This window comes from Triticum aestivum, chromosome 6A (assembly GCF_018294505.1).
Source record: "Triticum aestivum cultivar Chinese Spring chromosome 6A, IWGSC CS RefSeq v2.1, whole genome shotgun sequence".
Classification (NCBI taxonomy): Eukaryota; Viridiplantae; Streptophyta; class Magnoliopsida; order Poales; family Poaceae; genus Triticum; species Triticum aestivum.
The window spans coordinates 341,246,698-341,271,813 of NC_057809.1; positions in this window are offsets into that span (position 1 = coordinate 341,246,698).

The following is a 25,116-nucleotide window of genomic DNA, read 5'->3' on the forward strand; positions in this document are numbered from 1 at the left end:
GTCACGGGCGAGGAGGAGGCGAATACGCCCGACGGCGGAGGGAGTGGGCCGCGGGGGCCGAGATTGCGCCTGGCGGGCTTCGGCGAAGTGGGGCGCGCCGGCGCCACGTGGCGGAGCGCGGTAGGTCGGGCGGCGGCGGGCGGACGCTGTCCGGTCCGCTCCGGACACGTCCGGTGGCGCCAGAGGTTGGATCTAGGGTTTGCCCGAAAATTTCGGGGAGTGGTCTTTAAATAGAGGTGGAGGGAGCTAGGAGAGTCCAAATGAGGTGCGGTTTTCGGCCACGCGATCGTGATCGAACGATCTAGATGATGGAGAAGGCTTAGGTGGGTTTTGGGCCAAAATGGATGGGTGTTGGGCTGCAACACACATGAGGCCTTTTCGGTCCCTCGGTTAACCGTTGGAGTATCAAACGAAGTCCAAATGACACGAAAATTGACAGGGGCTCTACCGGTAGTAAACCAAGGCCGCTTGGCAAGTCTCGGTCCAATCCGGAAAGGTTTAATCCCCACACATGAAAGAAAGGTAGAAATGACCATCGGAGGAGAACGAAGCACCGGAATGCAAAACGGACAATGGGGAAAATGCTCGAATGCATGAGATGAACACGTATGCAAATGCAATGCACATGATGACATGATATGAGATGCATGACAACGACAACAACACACGGAGACAAAGAAACTGAACCCGAGAAAATAAAATAACTTAACGCCGGAATGGTGTGACCACTTGACTTTGAGAAATTTGATTGACTTGTTGCGAGTCTTGCGTTCAGTCTCTTCGAGAATAGCAACTGGGTGCTCACGATAAGAGAGATCTTCTTGGAGCTCAATGTCCTCGAAGTTGACGGTGTGGTCAGGAGTCTTGAAGCACTTTTGGAGCTGAGAGACATGGAACACGTCATGAACATTTGCAAAATTTGAAGAAAGCTTGAGTTGATAGGCGAGGTCACCTCTCTTGCTGAGAATCTTGAAAGGTCCCACGTATCTAGGGGCAAGCTTCCCTTTAATACCGAAGCGACGAGTACCTTTCATAGGAGAGACGCGGAGGTAAACATGATCTCCGATCTCGAAAGCCAAATCACGGTGCTTACTATCATAGTAGCTCTTCTGGCGGGATTGGGCTGCTTTGAGGTTATCTCGAATGACTTTGCACATTTCTTCTGCCTCTGTGATTAAGTCATTACCCAAAAGCTGACGTTCACCGGTTTCAGACCAGTTGAGAGGGGTACGGCACTTCCTGCCATACAGAATTTCAAATGGGGCCTTGCCCGAACTTGCTTGAAAACTATTGTTGTAGGAGAATTCAGCATAAGGAAGACAGTCCTCCCACTTCATGCCGAAGGAGATCACACAAGCCCTGAGCATATCTTCAAGAATCTGGTTGACACGCTCGACTTGACCGCTAGTTTGAGGATGGAAAGCTGTGCTGAAGCGGATGTTGGTGCCCATGGCCTTCTGAAAAGAATCCCAAAACTTGGATGTAAAAATGCTGCCACGGTCTGAAGAGATCACTTGTGGAATACCGTGCAGAGAGACAATACGAGAGGTATAGAGTTCCGCCAATTGAGCTGCAGTGATCGACTCTTTGGTAGGCAGAAAATGAGCCACTTTGGTGAGTTTGTCGATGACAACGAATATAGCATCATTGCCACGCTTGGACTTTGGAAACCTAGTCACGAAGTCCATTTCAATGTGGTCAAACTTCCATTCTGGAATGGCAACAGGTTGGAGGAGACCAGCTGGCCTTTGGTGTTCTGCCTTCACTCTTCTGCAGACATCACACTCATTCACGAATTGAGCAATCTCGCACTTCATTCGAGTCCACCAATAAGCCTGCTTGAGGTCCTGATACATCTTCGTGCTCCCAGGGTGGATGGAGAGGAGAGAATTGTGAGCCTCGTTCATGATCACTTTACAGAGGTCACCTTTGGGTACAACAATACGATCCTCGAAGAAGAGAGTGTCCTTGTCATCAAGGCGGAAGCACTTGTACTTGGGTTGACTCTTGGCAATCCCAATCTTCACCTTTTTCACCATAGCATCAAGAAGCTGGGCTTGGCGAATCTGGTCTTCCAAGGTAGGAGAGACTTAAAGGTTGGCGAGGAAACCTTGAGGAACAACTTGCAGATTAAGTTTGCGGAAAGCTTCACAAAGCTCGGGTTGATAAGGCTTGAGAATCAGACTGTTGCAATAAGCTTTTCTGCTCAATGCGTTAGCAATCACATTGGCCTTGCCTGGTGTATACTCGATACTTGGATTATACTCTTGAATCATTTCGACCCATCGAGTTTGCCTGAGGTTGAGATTAGGCTGAGTGAAGATGTACTTGAGACTCTTGTGATCAGTGAAAATGTCCACTTTTCTTCCCAATAGAAGATGTCTCCAAGTCAAAAGAGCATGCACAACTGCCGCCAACTCGAGATCATGAGTGGGGTAGTTCTTCTCACTAGGCTTCAACTGGCGAGAGGTATAAGCAACAACTTTCTTCTCTTGCATCAATACTGCGCCAAGACCTTGGAGAGAGGCATCACAAAAGACCTCGTACGGCTTGGATCATCAGGCGGAGTCAGAACTGGAGCAGTGATCAATTTCTCTTTCAAAGTGTTGAAAGCAATGTCACACTCCGGAGACCAAATGTACTTGACGTGCTTCTGGAGGAGATTTGAGAGAGGCTTCGCGATCTTAGAAAAGTTTTCAACGAATCTTCGGCAATAGCTTGCGAGACCGAGGAAGCTACGGAGTTGCTTCACGTTCTGAGGAGGTTCCCAATTCACAATTGCAGACACCTTCTCAGGATTCACGGCAATGCCCTTGGCAGAGATGATATGACCAAGATAAAGAACCTCATCAAGCCAAAATTCACACTTGGAGAACTTGGCGTAGAACTGATATTCCCTGAGCTTATCGAGTACCAAACGCAAGTGCTTGGCATGATCTTCCTTGTTCTATGAGAAAACCAGAATGTCGTCGAGATAGACCAAAACGAAGTCATTGGTGTAGGCGTTGAAGATGAAGTTCATCATGCGAGAGAACGTCGGAGGAGCGTTGACGAGGCCAAAAGACATGACAGTGTATTCATATGAACCATAGCTTGTCCTGAAAGCCGTCTTGGGAATATCTTGCTCACGAATTCAAATCTGATGATAACTCATACGGAGATCAAGCTTGGAGAATACTTGGGCACCTTTGAGTTGTTTGAACAGCTCGTGGATGTTGCGAAGTGGGTATTTGTTCTTGATGGTCTTCTTGTTCAATGGACGGTAATCAACACAAAGTCGGTCCGTTCCATCCTTCTTCTTCACAAAAAGAACACCACAACCCCATGGAGAAGAACTAGGCCGGATGAGACCCATTTTCTCTTGAATATCGAGTTGCTTCTTCAGCTCCTTCAACTCTTCAGGTCTGAGCTTGTAAGGACGCTTGCACACAGGTTCCGTGCCAGGCTCAAGATCAATAGCGAATTCAACTGGCCGGTGCGGAGGCATTCTGTCAGGACCCCGACTCAATGTCACATCGATCTAGCCTGTAACACCTCATATCACTTTGCGGCCTCACGCACGGTATTCCCACGGGTGTCGCCTTACCTTTGCCCGGGACCGTTTGCGCCTTTTGGCTCACGTATATGATGATGTCGCTAGCATCCATATGATAAGGAGCCCGGGCTGACATGACTAGTCGTAAACCCAAAGTGGCACAGACTTACAGGGACAGGCATCCATGACCCAGCATCGAACGTGTCGGTCATCAGCAAGTGGGTCCGGGCTGTAGCACTGGGCTAGCAGGACTCCGGTAAACCGGGCTGTAGCGGGCTAATAGGACTCCGGTACTCAATGCGTGACATTTCCCCGAAGGGACAGACACAGGAACGAAGAAGGACACATGCCGGCCAGCCTAAGTGTTCCGGAGCAGTAGCAAGCTACCATGGCTCAATGGAAACACTAGGAGACATTTCCCGGTAAGAGAGGCTACTAAAGATAAACAACTAGATAGTCAGATCCCACACATACCAAGCATTTCAATCATACACACAATATGCTCGATATGTGCAAATACAACAAGGCATCACAACATGACTCTACAACACAAGTACTTTATTTAAAGGCTCAGAGAGCCATACATAACATACATACAAGTACGGGTCACACGACCCACATTCAAGTCATACAGTCATACAAACCAGCAGCGGAAGTAACTTGTCTAAGTACAGACAACTAGTAAAATAAAAGAGGCTTGGAAAGCCTAGCTATGCTACGTGGACCTTCACAAGCTCAGGATTACCACCTGGGCCTTAGTCTACTCATCGATGTCAACGTCTACGAAGAACCCATCAGAAGGGGTTGCAGCGTCTTCTGTAAAATGTAAATTATAGCAACATGAGTACAAAGGTACCCAGCAAGACTTACGTCAGATCCTACATACATGCACATTATCAAGAAGGGTTGGTGGAGTTATTGTAGCAAGCCAGCTTTGACTCTTGGCTAAGCTATCCTACGAGACTCCAACTTGAAATGGTTTTGCGCACACGAGTCCACTACCCACCACTTCAATACATTACCGAGAATCCACCTCCGTCTTCCTACGGAGGGCCATCCTCGGCACTCACGCTTATCTTGAGGCTTTTAGTAGTATCCAGTTTACTTGTCTATGAACTGTATAAGCAACCAAGTAGTCCTTTACCGTGGACGCGACTATTCAAATAGATCATGTTAACCCTGCAGGGGTGTACTTCTTCATACATGTTTCCACCACTTAGCGTCTGCACACGACATGTGCTCGGCAGCCTTCAAGCGAAAGCCGACGTGGGTGTAGACCACGACCTACCTAAATACCTAAGTCTCTAGTCCAGGTTTATCGCCTATCCAGGTTCCATCCGCAGGGAGTCCGGCCGAGGTTTCCCATACGGCCCCGAACGATGTGTACAGGGTTCCGTGACACCTAACGGGTGCCCGGTATTCCCGGCCACGTACCTACCGCATCACAGCCCACCCCTACGGTCAGTGCTGTCCACGGCCTCCAGTAGGCTACAAACACCAGGAACTACTTGCAACTCCTGGACAGAGGACTAGGGTGAATAAGAAGTCGAGCGGGGTCATATTTCAGGGCCCAATGCATGGTAGTAGCTGTATCTTAAATCACGTATACAGATCTCAGTGCTTAAGGCCGGCTTCAATGAAACAACCCACCATGTACTCCTACATGGCCTCTCATCGATACCTTTGCCAAACCGTGTTCACCACATCACTCTCATTACCGGCACGATCATTCAACTCTAGCCCATCACCCAGATGAACCAGACCTGACACGACTCTAAGCATAGCAGGCATAGCAAGGTAGGAACAACACATACATATGGCTCAAACAACTCCTACACATGCTAGTGGGTTTCATCTAGTTACTGTGGCAATGACAGGTCATGCAGAGGAAATGGGTTCAACTACCGTAGCACACAGCAGTTTGAAACGCGTTGTCTTAATGCAGTAAAACAGAGCAGGAGCGAGAACATGGGATTGTATCGATATGATCAAATGGTTGGTTGCTTGCCTGATGGATCGATGCACGGATACGGTTCTTCACTAGGGTAGTCACGGTACTCCTCGGAGGCAGAACCTGCCGCAAAGAACACCGATACACAACCATCACCAAACAATGTGCGACAATATGATGCATGCATGAAACATGGCAATATGAGTGTGTTGGGCTAATGCAACTAGAACCAGATGGGTTTGAATCAATTTGAACCAAAGATTCAAATTTCAAACTCATAAATGGCCCTTTAAAGTGTTTTATCTTGTTCTGCACTAAACCTCAAGTTAGTTTGTTTAAACATGCATGAAACTAGTACAGATGGATAGATTGGATTTTTTCTGATTGTTTTTCATATATAATTTGTTTGATTTGGAGCTACGGTTGAATTTATATGAATTTTTGAAGTTTGGGTTATTTTCTGGAATTTATAAATCATTTTAGATTTATTTTAATTCCAGAAAAGGATTACTGCGTCAGCATGAGGTCATGCTGACCTCAGCAAGTCAACAGACCCGGTCCAGGTCAAACCTGACGCGTGGGTCCAGGGTGTCAGTGTCTAATTAACTAATTTAATTTAGTTTAAACTAATCTGGATAATTAGCAGAAGGGGGCCCCACCTGTCATTGACTCAATAGAGTCAACCGGGGCCCACCCGTGGTCAAAGTCAACACGGCTGCACCGGCGTTTAGCCGCCGGCGAGCCCGACGCGGCGGCGGAAGTGGTTTTGGCCGTTCCGGCCACCAAATGGGGCGCGGAGGGCATCTACGTGGAGCTGGGGACGAACCGCAGCTCTTGGTGGAGTCAGTTGGGGTCGGGGTGGCCGGAGTTGGCGCCGGCGACGACCTAGGCGGCCACCGGAGTTCGGTTGGGGACGAACTCGAGGCTAGGGTGTGCGGTGAGGTGCGGGGAGTGCACGGTTGGACTCAACGCAGCGTGGTGAGTGCGTTGGACACCGAGAGGTGGCCGGAGGATGGCCAGGAGCACGTCGGTGACGAGATCCACGGCGGTGCATGCGGGTGATCTTCGTGCGGTGGCTACACGGCTCGGGGGCGAGAGAGGAAGGGTAGGAGGGGTAGCTAGGCTCACAGAGCACCCGTAGAGGCCACCGGCGGGGTCGGGGACGAGCTGATGCGGCGACGGCGTTGAAGGGGATCTCCGGCAACGGTGGACTCGGGCGAGGTCAGTGCGGTGGACCCGGGCCTTGCGAGCACACGGGGCTCGGGTTGCTCGAAGGAGAGGAGGGTGGCGGAGCTCCTAGACACGATGGCGCGGCGTGGGGTTGACGGAGAGCGTGGCTACGGCGAGGGGGTGGCGGCGATGGCATCGGCCATGGCGTGGGAGAGCGAGGGAGAGGAGTTGGAGAGGAGAGGGGACGTCTGGGGGGTTCGGGGGAGAGAGAGGGGTTGATCCACGGCGTTAGCCGGGCGAGTGGAGCGGCGAGGCGGCAAGCAGGTGCGTGGCACCCATGCGGTGCTCGCCGTCGAGCACCTGCCTGCCTGCCTGGCCGGCAAGCAGCTCGCTGGCACGGCGCTGGGCTGGGCCGGCAGGTGGGCCGGGTTGCAGGCGCCAGGTAAGTTTCCCTCCTTTCTGTTTTTTTGTCTTTTTCTATTTTTCTGCAACTTTGTTGAATTATTAAAAATACCTAGGCAACTCCTAAAATCACCAAACTACTCCTGGTCCATAGTTGGATTATTTCCAACATGAAACATTTTAGTTTGGAGATATTTGAGCATTTGAAATATTTTGTAAATTTAAAATGCCCAAATTCAAATAATTATGAATTAACTCAAAGACCTTAGGATGACCTAGAAAAATGTGCAACACTTTTGGCAGAGGTTCTGAACCAAGAGAAAAATGATGGACATTTTAGAAGGGCATTTCAGGTTCATTGAAATTATTTTTAGTAAACCCTAGTTGTTTTCAGAGGGGGCTGGGGGTTCTGGCATCCCCACTTCAAGTTTCTGATGATATGATAGACATGATGCAACACTCCAATGCATGAACTAGCTAGGGTGTGACAACTCACCCCCACTCAAAAGAATCTCGTCCCAAGATTTGGGTTCCTCCGGGAAGAAGGCGGGATACTCGAGTCGAAGACGATCCTCCCTTTCCCAAGTTGCTTCATTCTCAGAATGGTGCGACCATTGAACCTTGAGAAACTTGATATTATGACGTCGAGTGGTACGCTCAGCTTGATCGAGGATACGAACGGGGTACTCTCGATACGTGAGATTATCTTGGAGATCAAGCGTTTCATGGTCCACTCCACGGATAGGATCCGAGAAGCAACGCCTGAGTTGGGAAACGTGGAAGACATCGTGGACTCTGGAGAGATGCGGAGGTAGTTCCAATTGGTAGGCAACTTCTCCTCGTTTTGCGAGAATGCGAAAGGATCCAATGTAACGAGGAGCCAATTTGCCCTTGATACCGAAGTGATGGGTTCCCTTCAGAGGAGTAACCCGAAGGTAAGCCTTCTCGTCAATCTCAAAAGTCATAGCCTTATGTTTTCGGTCATATTGACTCTTTTGACGAGATTGGGCTGTTTTCAACTTTTCACGAACGATGCGAACTTGCTCTTCTGCTTCCTGAATCATATCTGGGCCAAAGAATTGTCTTTCCCCGGTTTCTGACCAGTTAAGAGGCGTTCAACACCTTCGTCCATAGAGAACTTCAAAAGGGGCTTTGCCCAAGCTGGATTGATAACTGTTGTTATAAGCAAATTTGGCAAATGGAAGGCATTTCTCCCACTCCATTCCGAATGAGATAACAGAAGCTCGAAGCATGTCTTCTAGAATTTGGTTGACGCGTTCCACTTGACCACTTGATTGAGGGTGGAAAGCGGTACTAAAAGAAAGGCGGGTTCCCATAGCATTTTGGAAACTTTCCCAAAATCGAGAGGTGAAAAGACTTCCTCGATCCGAGTTAATTTCCAAAGGAACACCATGGAGAGACACTATTCGAGAGATGTACAAGTCTGCTAACTGACTAGCAGTTATACTCTCACGAACAGGCAGGAAATGGGCCACTTTGGAAAGACGATCGATAACGACGAAGATAGCATTATTCCCTCTCTTGGTCCTGGGAAAACCGGTGATGAAGTCCATACCAATTTTATCCCATTTCCATTCAGGAATAGCTAGGGGTTGAAGGGTGCCAGCAGGCCGTTGATGCTCTGCTTTTACACGACGGCAGACGTCGCAATTAGCAATATACTGAGCAATTCCTCTCTTCATCCTAGTCCACCAGAACCTCTGGCGTAGGTCCTGATACATCTTGGTACTACCGGGATGAATGGTGAGAGGAGATTCATAAGCCTCCTTAAGGATCAACTGCCGTAGATGCTGGTTCTTGGGAACCACTAAACGGTTCTCAAAGTACACAACACCATGATCATTTGTTGAGAAACATCTAGCACCTCCGCTAGCAATGTTCTCCTTGATCTTAGATATTCCCTTATCTCGCTTTTGGGCAGCGATGATTTGATCCGTAAGAGTAGGTTTCGCCACCAAGGTGGAAAGAAAACCTTGAGGAAAAATGTGAAGGTTAAGCTTCCGAAATTCCTCATGGAGAAGCGGTTGACTTTGTTGTAACATCAGGTTGTTACAATAAGATTTACGACTTAGCGCATCAGCCATGATGTTGGCTTTCCCTGGGGTGTAAGTTATTCCTAAGTCGAAATCTGTGATCAACTCAACCCAACGTCTTTGCCTGAGATTTAAATCCGGTTGGGTGAATATGTACTTCAGACTTTGGTGATCAGTGTAGATTTCGCAACGATTATCGAGAAGGTAATGTCGCCATGTTTTGAGTGCATGGACTACAGCTGCAAGCTCTAGATCATGAGTAGGATAATTCTCCTCATGTGGGTGCAATTGCCATGAAGCATAAGCAATTACGTGTCGATCTTGCATGAGAATACAACCTAGTCCTTGTCGCGAGGTGTCGCAGTAGATAACAAAGTCCTTAGAGAAATCGGGCGGTACCAATACGGGAGCAGATGTCAGGCGTCTTTTCAGTTCGTGAAAACTGTGCTCACATTGTGGAGTCCACTCGAACTTTTTATCTTTCTTGAGGAGTTCAGTTAGAGGTTTGGCAACTTTGGAGAAATTCTCGACAAAGCGACGACAATAGCTCGCTAGGCCAAGGAAACTCCGAACTTGCTTGACCGATTCAGGTGGAGTCCAATTAAGGACGGCTTGAACTCGCTCAGGGTTAACAGCAATGCCTTTACCAGAAATTACATGTCCAAGATAGGTCACTTCTGACAACCAGAATTCACATTTAGAAAATTTGGCATAAAGGCGATGCTCTCGAAGTTTCTTCAACACTAGCCTTAGGTGTTCGGCATGTTCTTTCTTGTTCTTGGAGTAGATGAGTATATCATCGAGGTAAACCACGACGAATTTATCCAAATACTCCATGAAGATTGAGTTCATCAACCGAGAGAAGGTGGCTGGAGCGTTGGTTAAACCGAAGGACATGACGGTGTACTCGTATTGGCCATAACGAGTAACAAAGGCCGTTTTCGAAATGTCCCCGTTTATGATTTTGATTTGATGGTAGCCCAACCTCAAATCCATTTTAGAGAAGACTGAGGATCCAGCGAGCTGATCATACAGGTCGTTGATCCTGGGGAGCGGATACTTGTTCTTAATTGTGACCAAGTTGACAGGTCGATAATCTACAACCATCCGGTCCGTACCATCCTTCTTCTTGACGAAGAGGACGGGGCAAGCCCAAGGAGATGAACTAGGTCGGATGAAACCCTTTTTCAAGGACTCATCGAGTTGTTTCTTAAGCTCAGCTAGTTCAAGACGTGCCATCTTGTAGGGTCTTCTAGAAATCGGGACAGTTCCTGGAATGAGATCTATTACGAACTCGACATCTCTATCAGGTGGAACACCTGGCAATTCCTTTGGGAAGACATCTGGAAAGTCACGGACTACCGGGACGTCCTCAAGGTCTGGCAAAGGGCTGGCGTTAAGAGAATATAGCTGTCGCTTGGCTATTCGGGTCAAGACATTGACTATCTTCCCCGAAGGATGGGTGAGTTGAACAGTCCTAGAGAAGCAATCAATCTTGGCATGATGGGCTGACATCCAATCCATCCCCAAGATGATATTAATATCCAAAGATTTGAGAGCTATCAAAGATGCGAGAAAAACAAGTCTGTCGACTTGAATTTCATTTCCATGGCTTACTCTAGAGGTTTGCCATCTAGAACCAGGAGTAGAAATTTCCATAGTGGATGGCATGTCACAGAATGCGGTGTTATGCAAACGAGCATAATTTTCGGATATGAAAGAATGAGATGCTCCTATATCGAAAAGAACAGATGCCGAGTGGCAATTAACAAGGAGCGTACCGAGAATGACGTTGGGATCCTCTTGAGCTTCCTCAGCAGAGATACAGTTGACATGGCCATGTGCAGTGGTGGCCGGCTTGGCGTGGAACACTTTCCCTGTCGGCTTGCCGCGGCCAACAGTTTTTGCTGTCTGGTTGGGGTTGGTTTGGGGACACTCGCGCATATAGTGGCCTGATTCCCCACACTTGAAACAAGTCATGGAGTTGGTGCGTGGGGAAGCATTGTTGGTTGGACCACCATAGGGCTTGGCTGGTGCATATGGCTGAGCTGGGCGAGGTGCCTGGAAGGATGGCCTCGGTGTGAACCTGGGTAAGAGGGAAATATCCGGACGGTGCAAAGATACTGGCTTTGGTTAAAATCTCGAAACTCTCTTCGACCGTGTATTCGGGATACCAACGGTAACCCGTCTCGATCATCACTCGGACTAACATAGACGTATGACCGGTCACACCAATGCATCGGGTCAGGCGAACCACTTGATTTTGGTCGCGAGTGGCCATCTGAAAGCACAACCATAATGCAAAGGCATTAGAATTTCTAGCAAAATTTCGACAGCATAACAGCTGTAAATGCTCAAGAAGGGTTTGAGACATTTATCAAAAAAAAAATTCATAGACACCCAACAATATCATATCAAGGTTCTGGGTTCAACTTATCAGCATAACAAGGTAGTAGAGCTGAACTAGGCTTGTAGTCATCAAACCTATAAGGTACTACTGATTCGTAACACGTGAACCTGATAGAGAGAGAAGATCCTAATCCTTAATCCCCGATAGAAGAATGGACTGACTCAGATCAGAATGCCATGAGGTAAAGAAGTAAAAAGAGCCTTACGTACCATCCCACAATCAATTCCCCTACATATAACTAAAGCATTTCTAGACTCAACATCGACCAGTTTGGCTTGGAGAACCTACAGGCAGTCCGGCTCTGATGCCAACGCTGTCAGGACCCCGACTCAATGTCACATCGATCTAGCCTGTAACACCTCATATCACTTTGCGGCCTCACGCACGGTATTCCCACGGGTGTCGCCTTACCTTTGCCCGGGACCGTTTGCGCCTTTTGGCTCACGTATATGATGATGTCGCTAGCATCCATATGATAAGGAGCCCGGGCTGACATGACTAGTCGTAAACCCAAAGTGGCACAGACTTACAGGGACAGGCATCCATGACCCAGCATCGAACGTGTCGGTCATCAGCAAGTGGGTCCGGGCTATAGCACTGGGCTAGCAGGACTCCGGTAAACCGGGCAGTAGCGGGCTAACAGGGCTCCGGTACTCAATGCGTGACATTTCCCCGAAGGGACAGACACAGGAACGAAGAAGGACACATGCCGGCCAGCCTAAGTGTTTCGGAGCAGTAGCAAGCTACCATGGCTCAATGGAAACACTAGGAGACATTTCCCGGTAAGAGAGGCTACAAAAGATAAACAACTAGATAGTCAGATCCCACACATACCAAGCATTTCAATCATACACACAATATGCTCGATATGTGCAAATACAACAAGGCATCACAACATGACTCTACAACACAAGTACTTTATGTAAAGGCTTAGAGAGCCATACATAACATACATACAAGTACGGGTCACACGACCCACATTCAAGTCATACAGTCATACAAACCAGCAGCGGAAGTAACTTGTCTGAGTACAGAAAACTAGTAAAATAAAAGAGGCTTGGAAAGCCTAGCTATGCTACGTGGACCTTCACAAGCTCAGGATTACCACCTGGGCCTTAGTCTACTCATCGATGTCAACGTCTACGAAGAACCCATTAGAAGGGGTTGCAGCGTCTTCTGTAAAATGTAAATTATAGCAACATGAGTACAAAGGTACCCAGCAAGACTTATGTCAGATCCTACATACATGCACATTATCAAGAAGGGTTGGTGGAGTTATTGCAGCAAGCCAGCTTTGACTCTTGGCTAAGCTATCCTACGAGACTCCAACTTGAAATGGTTTTGCGCACACGAGTCCACTACCCACCACTTCAATACAATACCGAGAATCCACCTCCGTCTTCCTACGGAGGGCCATCCTCGGCACTCACGCTTATCTTGAGGCTTTTAGTAGTATCCAGTTTACTTGTCTATGAACTGTATAAGCAACCAAGTAGTCCTTTACCGTGGACGCGGCTATTCGAATAGATCATGTTAACCCTGCAGGGGTGTACTTCTTCATACATGTTTCCACCACTTAGCGTCTACACACGACATGTGCTCGGCAGACTTCAAGCGAAAGCCGACGTGGGTGTAGACCACGACCTACCTAAACACCTAAGTCTCTAGTCCAGGTTTATCGCCTATCCAGGTTCCATCCGCAGGGAGTCCGGCCGAGGTTTCCCATACGGCCCCGAACGATGTGTACAGGGTTCCGTGACACCTAATGGGTGCCCTGTATTCCCGGCCACGTACCTACCGCATCACAGCCCACCCCTACGGTCAGCGCTGTCCACGGCCTCCAGTAGGCTACAAACACCAGAAACTACTTGCAACTCCTGGACAGAGGACTAGGGTGAATAAGAAGTCGAGCGGGGTCATATTTCAGGGCCCAATGCATGGTAGTAGCTGTATCTTAAATCACGTATACAGATCTCAGTGCTTAAGGTCGGCATCAATGAAACAACCCACCATGTACTCCTACATGGCCTCTCATCGATACCTTTACCAAACCGTGTTCACCACATCACTCTCATTACCGGCACGATCATTTCACTCTAGCCCATCACCCAGATGAACCAGACCTGACACGACTCTAAGCATAGCAGGCATAGCAAGGTAGGAACAACACATACATATGTCTCAAACAACTCCTACACATGCTAGTGGGTTTCATCTAGTTACTGTGGCAATGACAGGTCATGCAGAGGAAATGGGTTCAACTACCGTAGCACACAGCAGTTTGAAACGCGTTGTCTTAATGCAGTAAAACAGAGCAGGAGCGAGAACATGGGATTGTATCGATATGATCAAATGGTTGGTTGCTTGCCTGATGGATCGATGCACGGATACGGTTCTTCGCTAGGGTAGTCACGGTACTCCTCGGAGGCAGAACCTGCCACAAAGAACACCGATACACAACCATCACCAAACAATGTACGACAATATGATGCATGCATGAAACATGGCAATATGAGTGTGTTGGGCTAATGCAACTAGAACCAGATGGGTTTGAATCAATTTGAACCAAAGATTCAAATTTCAAACTCATAAATGGCCCTTTAAAGTGTTTTATCTTGTTCTGCACTAAACCTCAAGTTAGTTTGTTTAAACATGCATGAAACTAGTACAGATGGATAGATTGGATTTTTCTGATCATTTTCATATATAATTTGTTTGATTTGGAGCTACGGTTGAATTTATATGAATTTTTGAAGTTTGGGTTATTTTCTGGAATTTATAAATCATTTTAGATTTATTTTAATTCCAGAAAAGGATTACTGCGTCAGCATGAGGTCATGCTGACCTCAGCAAGTCAACAGACCCGGTCCAGGTCAAACCTGACGCGTGGGTCCAGGGTGTCAGTGTCTAATTAACTAATTTAATTTAGTTTAAACTAATCTGGATAATTAGCAGAAGGGGGCCCCACCTGTCATTGACTCAACAGAGTCAACCGGGGCCCACCCGTGGTCAAAGTCAACACGGCTGCACCAGCGTTTAGCCGCCGGCGAGCCCGACGCGGCGGCGGAAGTGGTTTTGGCCGTTCCGGCCACCAAATGGGGCGCGGAGGGCATCTACGTGGAGCTGGGGACGAACCGCAGCTCTTGGTGGAGTCAGTTGGGGTCGGGGTGGCCGGAGTTGGCGCCGGCGACGACCTAGGTGGCCACCAGAGTTTGGTTGGGGACGAACTCGAGGCTAGGGTGTGCGGTGAGGTGCGGGGAGTGCACGGTTGGACTCAACGCAGCGTGGTGAGTGCGTTGGACACCGAGAGGTGGCCGGAGGATGGCTGGGAGCACGTCGGTGACAAGATCCATGGCGGTGCGTGCGGGTGATCTTCGTGCGGTGGCTACACAGCTCGGGGGCGAGAGAGGAAGGGTAGGAGGGGTAGCTAGGCTCACAGAGCGCCCGTAGAGGCCACCGGCGGGGTCGGGGACGAGCTGATGCGGCGACGGCGTTGAAGGGGATCTCCGGCGACGGCGGACTCGGGCCTTGCGAGCACATGGGGCTCGGGTTGCTCGAAGGAGAGGAGGGTGGCGGAGCTCCTGGACACGGTGGTGCGGCGTGGGGTTGACGGAGAGCGTGGCTACGGCGAGGGGGTGGCGGCGATGGCGTCGGCCATGGCGTGGGAGAGCGAGGGAGAGGAGTTGGAGAGGAGAGCGGACGTCTGGGGGGTTCGGGGGAGAGAGAGGGGTTGATCCACGGCGTTAGCCGGGCGAGTGGAGCGGCGAGGCGGCGAGCAGGTGCGTGGCACCCATGCGGTGCTCGCCGTCGAGCACCTGCCTGCCTGCCTGGCCGGCAAGCAGCTCGCTGGCGCGGCGCTGGGCTGGGCCGGCAGGTGGGCCGGGTTGCAGGCGCGAGGTAAGTTTCCCTCCTTTCTGTTTTTTTTGTCTTTTTCTATTTTTCTGCAACTTTGTTGAATTATTAAAAATACCTAGGCAACTCCTAAAATCACCAAACTGCTCCTGGTCCATAGTTGGATTATTTCCAACATGAAACATTTTAGTTTGGAGATATTTGAGCATTTGAAATATTTTATAAATTTAAAATGCCCAAATTCAAATAATTATGAATTAACTCAAAGACCTTAGGATGACCTAGAAAAATGTGCAACACTTTTGGCAGAGGTTCTGAACCAAGACAAAAATGATGGACATTTTGGAAGGGCATTTTAGGTTCATTGAAATTATTTTTAGTAAACCCTAGTTGTTTTCAGAGGGGGCTGGGGGTTCTGGCATCCCCACTTCAAGTTTCTGATGATATGATAGACATGATGCAACACTCCAATGCATGAACTAGCTAGGGTGTGACACATTCCTGGATGCTCTTCTGGAAAGACGTCTTGATATTCGCAAACGACTGGAATTTGCGAGATGGCATCGAGTTCACCCTTCTCATTGAGAGAAAACAGACGGATAGTATCATCACGAGCGGCAAAGACAATTACATCCTCAGACGAATGAGTCAATTGAATCTGCCTGGCTGCACAATCAAGATGTGCCTTGTGCTTAGAAAGCCAATCCATTCCGAGAATAAGATCAATATCCGAGTTACCAAGAACCACCGGAGAAGAGAGAAACTTGTAATCGCCCAACGTGATAGTAACATCTGGGGAGGAGTCCGGGAAGAGAACACGGTCTCGTGTTATGCTTGAACGTAAGTATTTCTAGGATCACTTCTTGATGATAGATTCTCGAACATGCTTTGCCTTCTCTTCTCGCTCTCATTTGCGTATGTTAGCCACCATATATGCTAGTGCCTGCTGCAGCTCCACCTCATACCTTTTACCTACCCATAAGCTTAAATAGTCTTGATCGCGCGGGTGTGAGATTGCTGATTCCTCATGACTCACAGATTACTTCCAAAACCAAATGCAGGTGCCGATGATACCATTCCAGAAGATGCGACTGAGCTCAAGTGGGAGTTCAATGAGGACTCACGATGTTACTATGTTTCCTTTCCAGACGATCATTAGTGGAGCCCAGTTGGGGCGATCGGGGATCTTATGCATTTGTGGTTGTCTTTATTTTGGTTCCCTAGTCGGACCTTGATTGTATCTAGATGATTGTAATGTTATATTTATGTTATTGTGTGAAGTGGCGATTGTAAGCCAACTATGTACCTCTTTCCCTTATGTATTACATGGGTTGTGTGAAGATTACCTCGCTTGCGACATTGCTTTCAATGCGGTTATGCCTCTAAGTCGTGCTTCAACACGTGGGAGATATAGCCACATCGAGGGCGTTACACCTCGCCAGCGAGCCGCGTGCCTGGCTGCTCAACCTTCCCGGATCCATGGTGGCATCTTGGGAGGAGCTCCGCAGCCTCTTCACTGCGTGCTACGCAGCACCGACATATCACGCGGTCGCGGCCCTGCTAGGCGGCTCACAAGCACCACCTTCAGAGCGCCACATCGAGCCGTTCCTCCGCCAGATCGGCGCCGCTTGCACGCGCTCGAGGGCTCCGCCGGGCTGGGCCGTGCCCGAGGCCGACCTCACTTTAGCTCAGATGACCACCCCGTCACCACCACCGGCTCAGGCGTGCTCCCGATGCTCTGCACACCCACCATCTGCAACATGGCCATCACCAAGACCCTCATCGGCGGCGGCACATGCCTCAACTTGCTCTCCATGGAGGCCTTCAGCCTGCTTCATGTGTCGCTCGAACGACTCAGCCTCAGCAAGCCTTTCTCAGGAGTTGGTGGTGGCGCCACCCGCGCCCTAGGCCAGATCCGCCTTCCCATCACCTTTGGCACGTGCGACAACTACCGCACCGAGCTGGTCGACTTCGACATCACCCGTATCGGCCTCCCCTACAACGCCATCCTCGGGTACGCAGCCATGGTCCAGTTCGTGGCGGCGACTCATCCAGCCTAAAATATCATAAAAATGCCAGGGAGCAAGGGTGTCATCAACGTCAAAGGGGACACTAAGGAGGCCGTGAAGACGCTCAAACTTGCCTTCAGGACCGCTGCGGCAGCGCATCCCGTCGGCACCGGTACCCCCGAGGCTAAGGAGGCCGCACCGACAAAGAAGAAGCAGCTATTCAACCAAGACAAGGCAGAGACAAAGCAGGTGCCGGTGGACGAGGACGGCTCCTTAAGAGCAACCTTCACCATAGGTGTCGGCCTTAACCCCAACCAAGAGGAAGCATTGGCGAAGTTCTTGTGCACGAGCAAGGACATATTCGCATGGGAGCCCAGTCAAATGGTGGGGTCCCGAGGGAGGTGATTCAGCACCACCTGAGGGTGTGCCCCGATGCGCGCCCTGTGAAGCAGTGAGAAAGGCGGCAGTCCATGGAGAAGCGGGCCTTCATCGTCCAAGAGACCCGTAAGTTGGAGGCGGCGGGCGCCGTTCGTGAGGTCAGGTACCCCGAATGGCTTGCGAACCCAGTCGTGGTGCCGAAGAGAGGCGTGAAGGAGTGATGTGTGTCGACTTCACCAACCTCAACAAGGCGTGCCCTCAGGATCCATTCCCTCTCCCGCGCATCGACCAGATCGTCGACTCCACTGCTGAGTGCGACCTACTGTGCTTCCTGGATGCGCTCTTAGGGTATCACAAAATCAAGATGGCGGTGGAAGATGTAGAGAAGAAAGCCTTCCTTACCCCATGTGGGGTGTACTGCTACACCTGTATGCCTTTCGGACTGCGCAACATGGGAGTGACCTTTCAACAGCTGATGCACATTGCTTTAGGGCGACAGCTTGGGAGGAACGCGGAGGCCTACGTCGATGACATTGTGGTGAAATCTCGGGAGGCGAGAACCTTGATCCAAGACCTGGAGGAGACCTTTGAGAGCCTGCGCCAGGTGAACATGCGGCTTAACCCGAAGAAATGTGTGTTCGGTGTTCCTTCCGGCAAGCTGCTAGGGTTCCTCGTGTCGCACAGAGGGATCGAGGCGAACCCTGAGAAGATCAAGGCCATTGAAGGCATGAGCCCGCCATAGACCATCAAGGAAATGCATAAGCCGGATGGTCGGGTGACTGCATTAGGGCGCTTCATCTCCAAGCTGGGAGAGCGCGCCTTTCCCTTCTTCAAGCTGATGAAGAAGAAGGGCCTGTTTGAGTGGACTCCGGAGGCCGACCAGGCCTTCCATGACCTCAAGAGATACCTGACCAGCACACCGGTATTGGTGGCGCCACGGCCTCTCGAGCCCCTGGTGCTCTATCTTGCCGCCACCCCATACTCCGCCAGCGTTGCGCTAGTGGCGCTTCGGGAGGAGCACCAGGCCAAGAGTGCGCCGCACAAAACTACGTCGCCAGCTGTGATGACACAAGATCAGGAAGGCGCAGCAAGAGCCATAGCGGCAGCAACAAAAGACCACCCCCGCAAGCGACCAAGCGCCAGAGGTCCCACCACCTCAGGAGGCACCCCAGCTGGCGCAAGATGCGAGCCTCACCAACACGCCGGTCCTCGTCGAGCACCCGGTGTACTTCGTCAGCATGGTGTTACAAGACACAAGGGCACGTTATCCCATGCCTTAGAAGCTCCTGCTCGCGCTCCTGGTGGCCTCGAGCAAGCTACGACACTACTTCCAGGGCCACCCCATCAATGTCGTCTCGGCTTACCCACTGGAGAGGGTGCTCAGGAGCCCCAACTCTGTTGGAAGGGTCGCCACCAGGGTCGAGCTACATGCATTCCAGCTGGAGTTCAGCACCACCAGGGTCATCAAGGGAGCCGCACTTGCTGACTTCGTGGCAGAATGGACGGATGCCCCAGCGCTGGAGGCAGGCGAGGACCAGTCCACCTTGCCAGAAAGTGAGGCGCTAGACGGATGGGTCATGTATTTCGGCGGTGCCTGATATGTCTCCAACGTATCTATAATTTTTGATTGCTCCATGCTATATTATCTACTGTTTTGGACTATATTGGGCTTTATTTTCCACTTTTATATTATTTTTGGGACTAACCTATTAACCGGAGGCCCAGCCTAGAATTGCTGTTTTTTGCCTATTTCAGTGTTTTGGATAAACAGAATATCAAACAGAGTCCAAACGGAATAAAATCTTCGGAAATGTGGTTTTCTCACCGAACGTGATCCAGGAGACTTGGACCCTACTGCAAGGGATCAAAGAGGTGGTCACGAGGGTGGGGCCCCCCTAGGGCGTGCCCCCTGCCTCATGGGCCCCTCGGTGCTCCACCAACGTACTCCTTCCTCCTATATATACACACGTACCCCCAAACGATCAGAACAGGAGCCAAAAACCTAATTCCACCGCCACAACTTTTTGTATCCATGAGATCCCATCTTGGGGCCTGTTCCGGAGCTCCGCTGGAAGAGGGTCGTCATCACGGAGGGCTTCTACATCATCCTAGCCCCTCCGATGAAGTGTGAGTAGTTTACCTCAGACCTTCGGGTCCATAGTTAGTAGCTATATGGCTTCTTCTCTCTCTTTGAATCTCAATACAAAGTTCTCCCCCTCTCTTGTGGAAATCTATTCGATGTAATCTTCTTTTTGCGGTGGGTTTGTTGAGAGCGGTGAATTGTGGGTTTATGATCAAGTCTATCTATGAATAATATTTGAATCTTCTCTAAATTGTTTTATGCATGATTGGTTATCTTTGCAAGTCTCTTTGAATTATCCGTTTGGTTTGGCCAACTAGATTGGTAGTTCTTGCCATGGGAGAAGTGCTTAGCTTTGGGCTCGATCTTGCGGTGTCCTTACCCAGTGACAGAAGGGCCAGCAAGGCACGTATTGTATCGTTGCTATCGAGGATAAAAAGATGGGGTTTATTTCATATTACATGAATTTATCTCTCTACATCATGTCATCTTGCTTAAGGCGTTACTCTGTTTTTAACTTAATACTCTAGATGCATGCTGGATAGCGGTTGATTAGTGGAGTAATAGTAGTAGATGCAGAATCGTTTCGATCTACTTGTCATCGACATGATGCCTATGTACATGATCATGCCTAGATATTCTCATAATTATGCTCTATTCTATCAATTGCTCAACAATAATTTGTTCACCCACCGTAGAAAAATACTTATGCTCTTGAGAGAAGCCACTAGTTAAACCTATGGCCCCCCGGTCTATTCTCATCATATCAATCTCCATCACTTTTATATTGCTTTGCTATTTACTTTGCCTTTACTTTTTACTTTGCACCTTTATATCAAAAATACCAAAAAAATTCTATCTATCAGATCTCACTCTTGTAATTGACCATGAAGGGCTTGACAACCCGTAATCGTTGGTTGCGAGTAGCTATCACTTTGTGCAGGTACGAGGGACTTGAGCGTGGGCTCCTACTGGATTGATACCTTGGTTCTCAAAAACTGAGGGAAAAACTTATGCTACTCTGCTGCATCATCCCTTCCTCTTCGGGGAAAACTAACACAAGCTCAAGACGTAGCAAGAAGAATTTCTGGCGCCGTTGCCGGGGAGTCTACGCAAAAAGTCAATATACCAAGTACCCATCACAATCCCTATCTCTCGCATTACATTATTTGCCATTTGCCTCTCGTTTTCCTCTCCCCCGCAATTCACCCTTGCCGTTTTATTCGCCCTCTCTCTCTATCCTCCCTATCTATTTGCCTTTTTGTTTGCTTGTGTGTTAGTTTGTTTGCCTGCTTCTCGTTATGTCTGAAACTGGGGAAGTTATCGCCAATTTGGGCGATAACAATATCATGGAAAATCCTGATACTCCTACTAAAGAACCTACCATCTTTCATACAAAAAAATTCCGTGTTGGTAGTGGTAATATTATTGGAAAAGGAGTTATTCAAGATTTCTTTACTTGTGCTAGTGCTTTACCTTCTATGGGTCGTTCTATCCTTCACAGAACTAGTAGTCTTGCGGATGCTATTGCCATGCTTGTAGTTGAACTTGAAAGACAATTCATGCACATGCATCCTTCTATACAAAGGATTTTTCTGGATTTTTCTAATATTGAGCATTGTTCTGTTAAGCGTGCCACTACTTGTTGGTGGGAACGACACCTATGGGATCACAAGAATCCCTACTGTGGTTAGCGGGGCGCGGGGTCGTGAGAAGAGCGGATCAAACAGATAGCACACGGTTCGTTTATCCAGGTTCAGGCCGCGAGGATGCGTAAAACCCTACTCCTACTTTGGTGGATTGTATATCTGTGTTCTTGAGCTAGCTATGGGGTGTGAGGAGCTCCAAAAGCCGAATCCTTCTCCTGGTCACCTCGGGCTCCTTTTATAGAAAAAGGGGTTGCCATAGTGGCACACAGGAGGTGGAAAGGGTACAATGATGCGAGGTTATCCCTCACATTACATGACAACGCGCATTTAATGCATCTTGCCTAGGTGTCCTTGCTTTATTGGGGACGGGGGAGAGATCTGTCTCGTCCGTTGCCGCTCCTTCTTGTGTCGACACGCGCCCTGGCCAGCGACGCCTGCGATGCAGGCATACGGCTGAGGTGGCGCAGTGGTGGGTCTTCATGAAGATCTGCATGCCGCCGCGCGGGTGCCTGCTGTCGGATTTCGGGTTCTGGCAGACCCTTAAGGTTCGAACACTGGGGTGCGCGCGGAGATTACGCCTTCTACCTCTCCGTCTCGCAAAGATCTAGGCTACTGAAAGAACCGCACAAGGGACACAAGGTTTATACTGGTCCGGGCCACCATCGTGGTGTAATACCCTACTCTAGTGTGTGGTGGGTGGATTGCCTCTTGGGGCTGATGATGATGAACAATACAAGGAAGAACAGCCTCGCGAGGGTCTGCCCTTGGCTGGGGCGATGAACTGCTGGGAGGAGTTCAGCCACCTTTCTCTTTCTCTCTCTCTAGCCAATCGACCGAACCCCCTTGCTATGTGGGTGGCTGGTCCTATTTATAGGGGCCCTGGTCCTCTTCTCTTCCTTTTCCGTTTCCCTCCGGTGCCATCCTAGATCTTTGGACGAGATCCTCTCATAGTGGTGTAGTGTTGTGACGCCCCAAGACCGGAGCTTCAGATGCCTTCCAGGGTTTCCTGGTTTCGTTGTGTGTTTTGTTTGGTTCATTGCATTCATCTTTGCATCATGTGCATTGCATCATGTCATTTCTTTTCTTAACTCAACTAAATAAACCGTATGGATCTTCGATCCATTTAAACCGAGGGAATTCACATGGTGAGTTCTCTTTATAACATACCCTCCTGATATTTAGGGAGCTACATTAAACCATTCCATTGGCTTGGAATCACCCACAAACACATCTGCACCGTTCTTCAAATTTCCTTTTATCCTTCTCAACTTCCCCTTCTGCCTTTGGGGCCTTTTAGTAAAATTGAGTGGCAATTTTACTTTACCCATAAATGTTCGAAATCTTCCCATAAATCACATATATTGTGTAGGGTCACCTCCTATAATTTCAACCCATTTGGAGTTCATTTGAATGGGTTTCGAAATTCGGACTTACCGAGTTAAATCCAACGTGTGTGGATTTTACTTCCTCCAAAAATTGGCAGGCCATTTTTGTCAAATTCCTCATATTTTTATGACTCTAGAAAAATTGTCATCCTGCCCAAATTCCTTCCCTAACACCTCTCTTTCTTTTATTCTCTCTAATTCTGTTTTTGCTAAAAAAAACTCAGTGGGAGAAGAGGAAGCCCAACGAGGCCGGCCCATTCATTTCCTCACAGCCCACCAGGCCGGGCCTCCTCCTCCTGTAACCTAGCGCCAGGAGACCCCCATCCCCTCGTTCTCTCCCAACTCCCCTCACTTGCGCCGCCAGGGAGAGTCAAGACCCGATCTCCTTTCCTCTCCCTCGTCTTCTCCTCGTGCCCCATCTCCCTCGACTCCCTCTGCCTCCTTCCTCCTCCGTCGCACCAAGCACCCCTTCTTTCTGTCGGGGAAGCTGATCCACCAACACCTATGGGGACCAGGCCCCTTTCGGTTCGGTGGGGGGCGGAGGCCGCACAAAGAGCGGATCGAGGCAGAACACGCGAGCGGTTTTTACCCAGCTTCGGGCCGCACGGATGCGTAAAACCCTACTGCTGCTTGTTTGTGTGTATTGAATTCTTGCTCAGGAGCGATGGACGCTGCCAGACTGAGCGTGCGAGTGTTCTTGGTGTTTCGAATGAGCCGAACCCCCTCTACGTTGCGCCTGGGCCTCCTTTTATACTTTCAAGGGGTCACCGACAGGTGGCAACGTAGACTAGAAGGGTAAAAATGGAAAAGGATGCGGTAGGTACAGCTACCGCTACTGTAGACACAGTGCACCCTACCTAACTCTGACGGCAAGGGACAAGGTCATTGAATGCCTGTCTGAGTTGCCTAAACAGTGCAAAAAGTGACCATTAGGAGCACCACCGTTTGCCACGATGGCCTTCTCTTCGTCTCCGCTTGCCACCGCGCACCCCTAGCTGCGAGGCCTCCTGCCACGTGTGCTTGGGAGAGTCCTAGAGCGACACGTTAGCAGGTGTGCTGGAGCGCGGGCACGAAGTGGGGGTTTCCCGCGGCAAGCTCCTTGCCGCGGTCGTCGTCTTGTCGTGTTTGGGAGCTTGTTGCTCACCGGGCCTTGCCGGGACGCCGGGCGCGTCAGGCCTTGCCGGGACGCCGGGCGCGTCACGGCAAGCTTTCTTGGTATGCCTTGAGTGGCCTTCCCGGCAAGCTCCTCTTGCCGGGGTCTTTTCTCTTCCCGGCAAGATCCTCTTGCCGGGGCCTGGGTCGGCCTTCCCGGCAAGCTCCTCTTGCCGGGGCCTTGGTTGGCCTTCCTGGCAAGCTCCTCTTTCTGGGGCCTTGGTCGGCCTTTCCGGCAAGCTCCTCTTGCCGGGGCCTTGGTTGGCCTTCCCGACAAGCTCCTCTTGCCGGGGCCTTGGTTTGAGTACTTTGTTCTTGAATGGTCTTCAAGGGAACCACGGAGGGTCTTGGCGGTCACCCGGCAAGCCTTGCCGCGGGATGCTGCGACTGCCCGTGCACGAGTTCGGGATACTAGGGTACCCCTACTCTAGTACACCGACAGGAGCCCCCGGGCCTGGGCCAGACACGGTGCCGAGCGCTGTTGGGCCAGGCCCAAAACAGTGCATAGGCACGCGCGGCCTAGGTCACGCCGCATATCTCTCCGCTCCGACCGCGCACGCCCAGAACGGCACGCGTCAAACGCGGCGTCGTGGGTGACGTGGGCGGCGTGCGCGGGGCTAAGCCCCTCGAGCATGCGTCAGGCCACGATGATGGGGACGGTTCACGCCCTCCTCCCTAAAACGGAGGTAGGCGTGGGGGCGTGGTGCATTTATTGGATGGGGCCGGTGCACGGTTTTTGGGACGTCCACTCCCCGCAATCACGACGCGGAGCGAGGCCACCTCATCCGTTGCCTTGGTTCTGCATCCCCGCCACGCGGCTCCCATGCGCTTGGGGTCGCGGACGGTGGAAGTGGAAATCTGGGCCGTCGTGAGCAGAGGCAGCGGGTTGGCCCCGACTCCCTGCTCTTCCCGTGCCTTGATTCGCTGAGCGAGGCGGCCGAGCCCCCACCTCGCTCCATTATAAAGAGCGGGAGGGGAGCACAGAAACCCGCACTCTCTCATCTCCTCCTTTCTTCAGCTTCTGCTCCCCTTTCTCTCATTCGCCATGGAGAAAGGGAACCCAGGCCCTTCATCGGTGGCGGCGAGGGT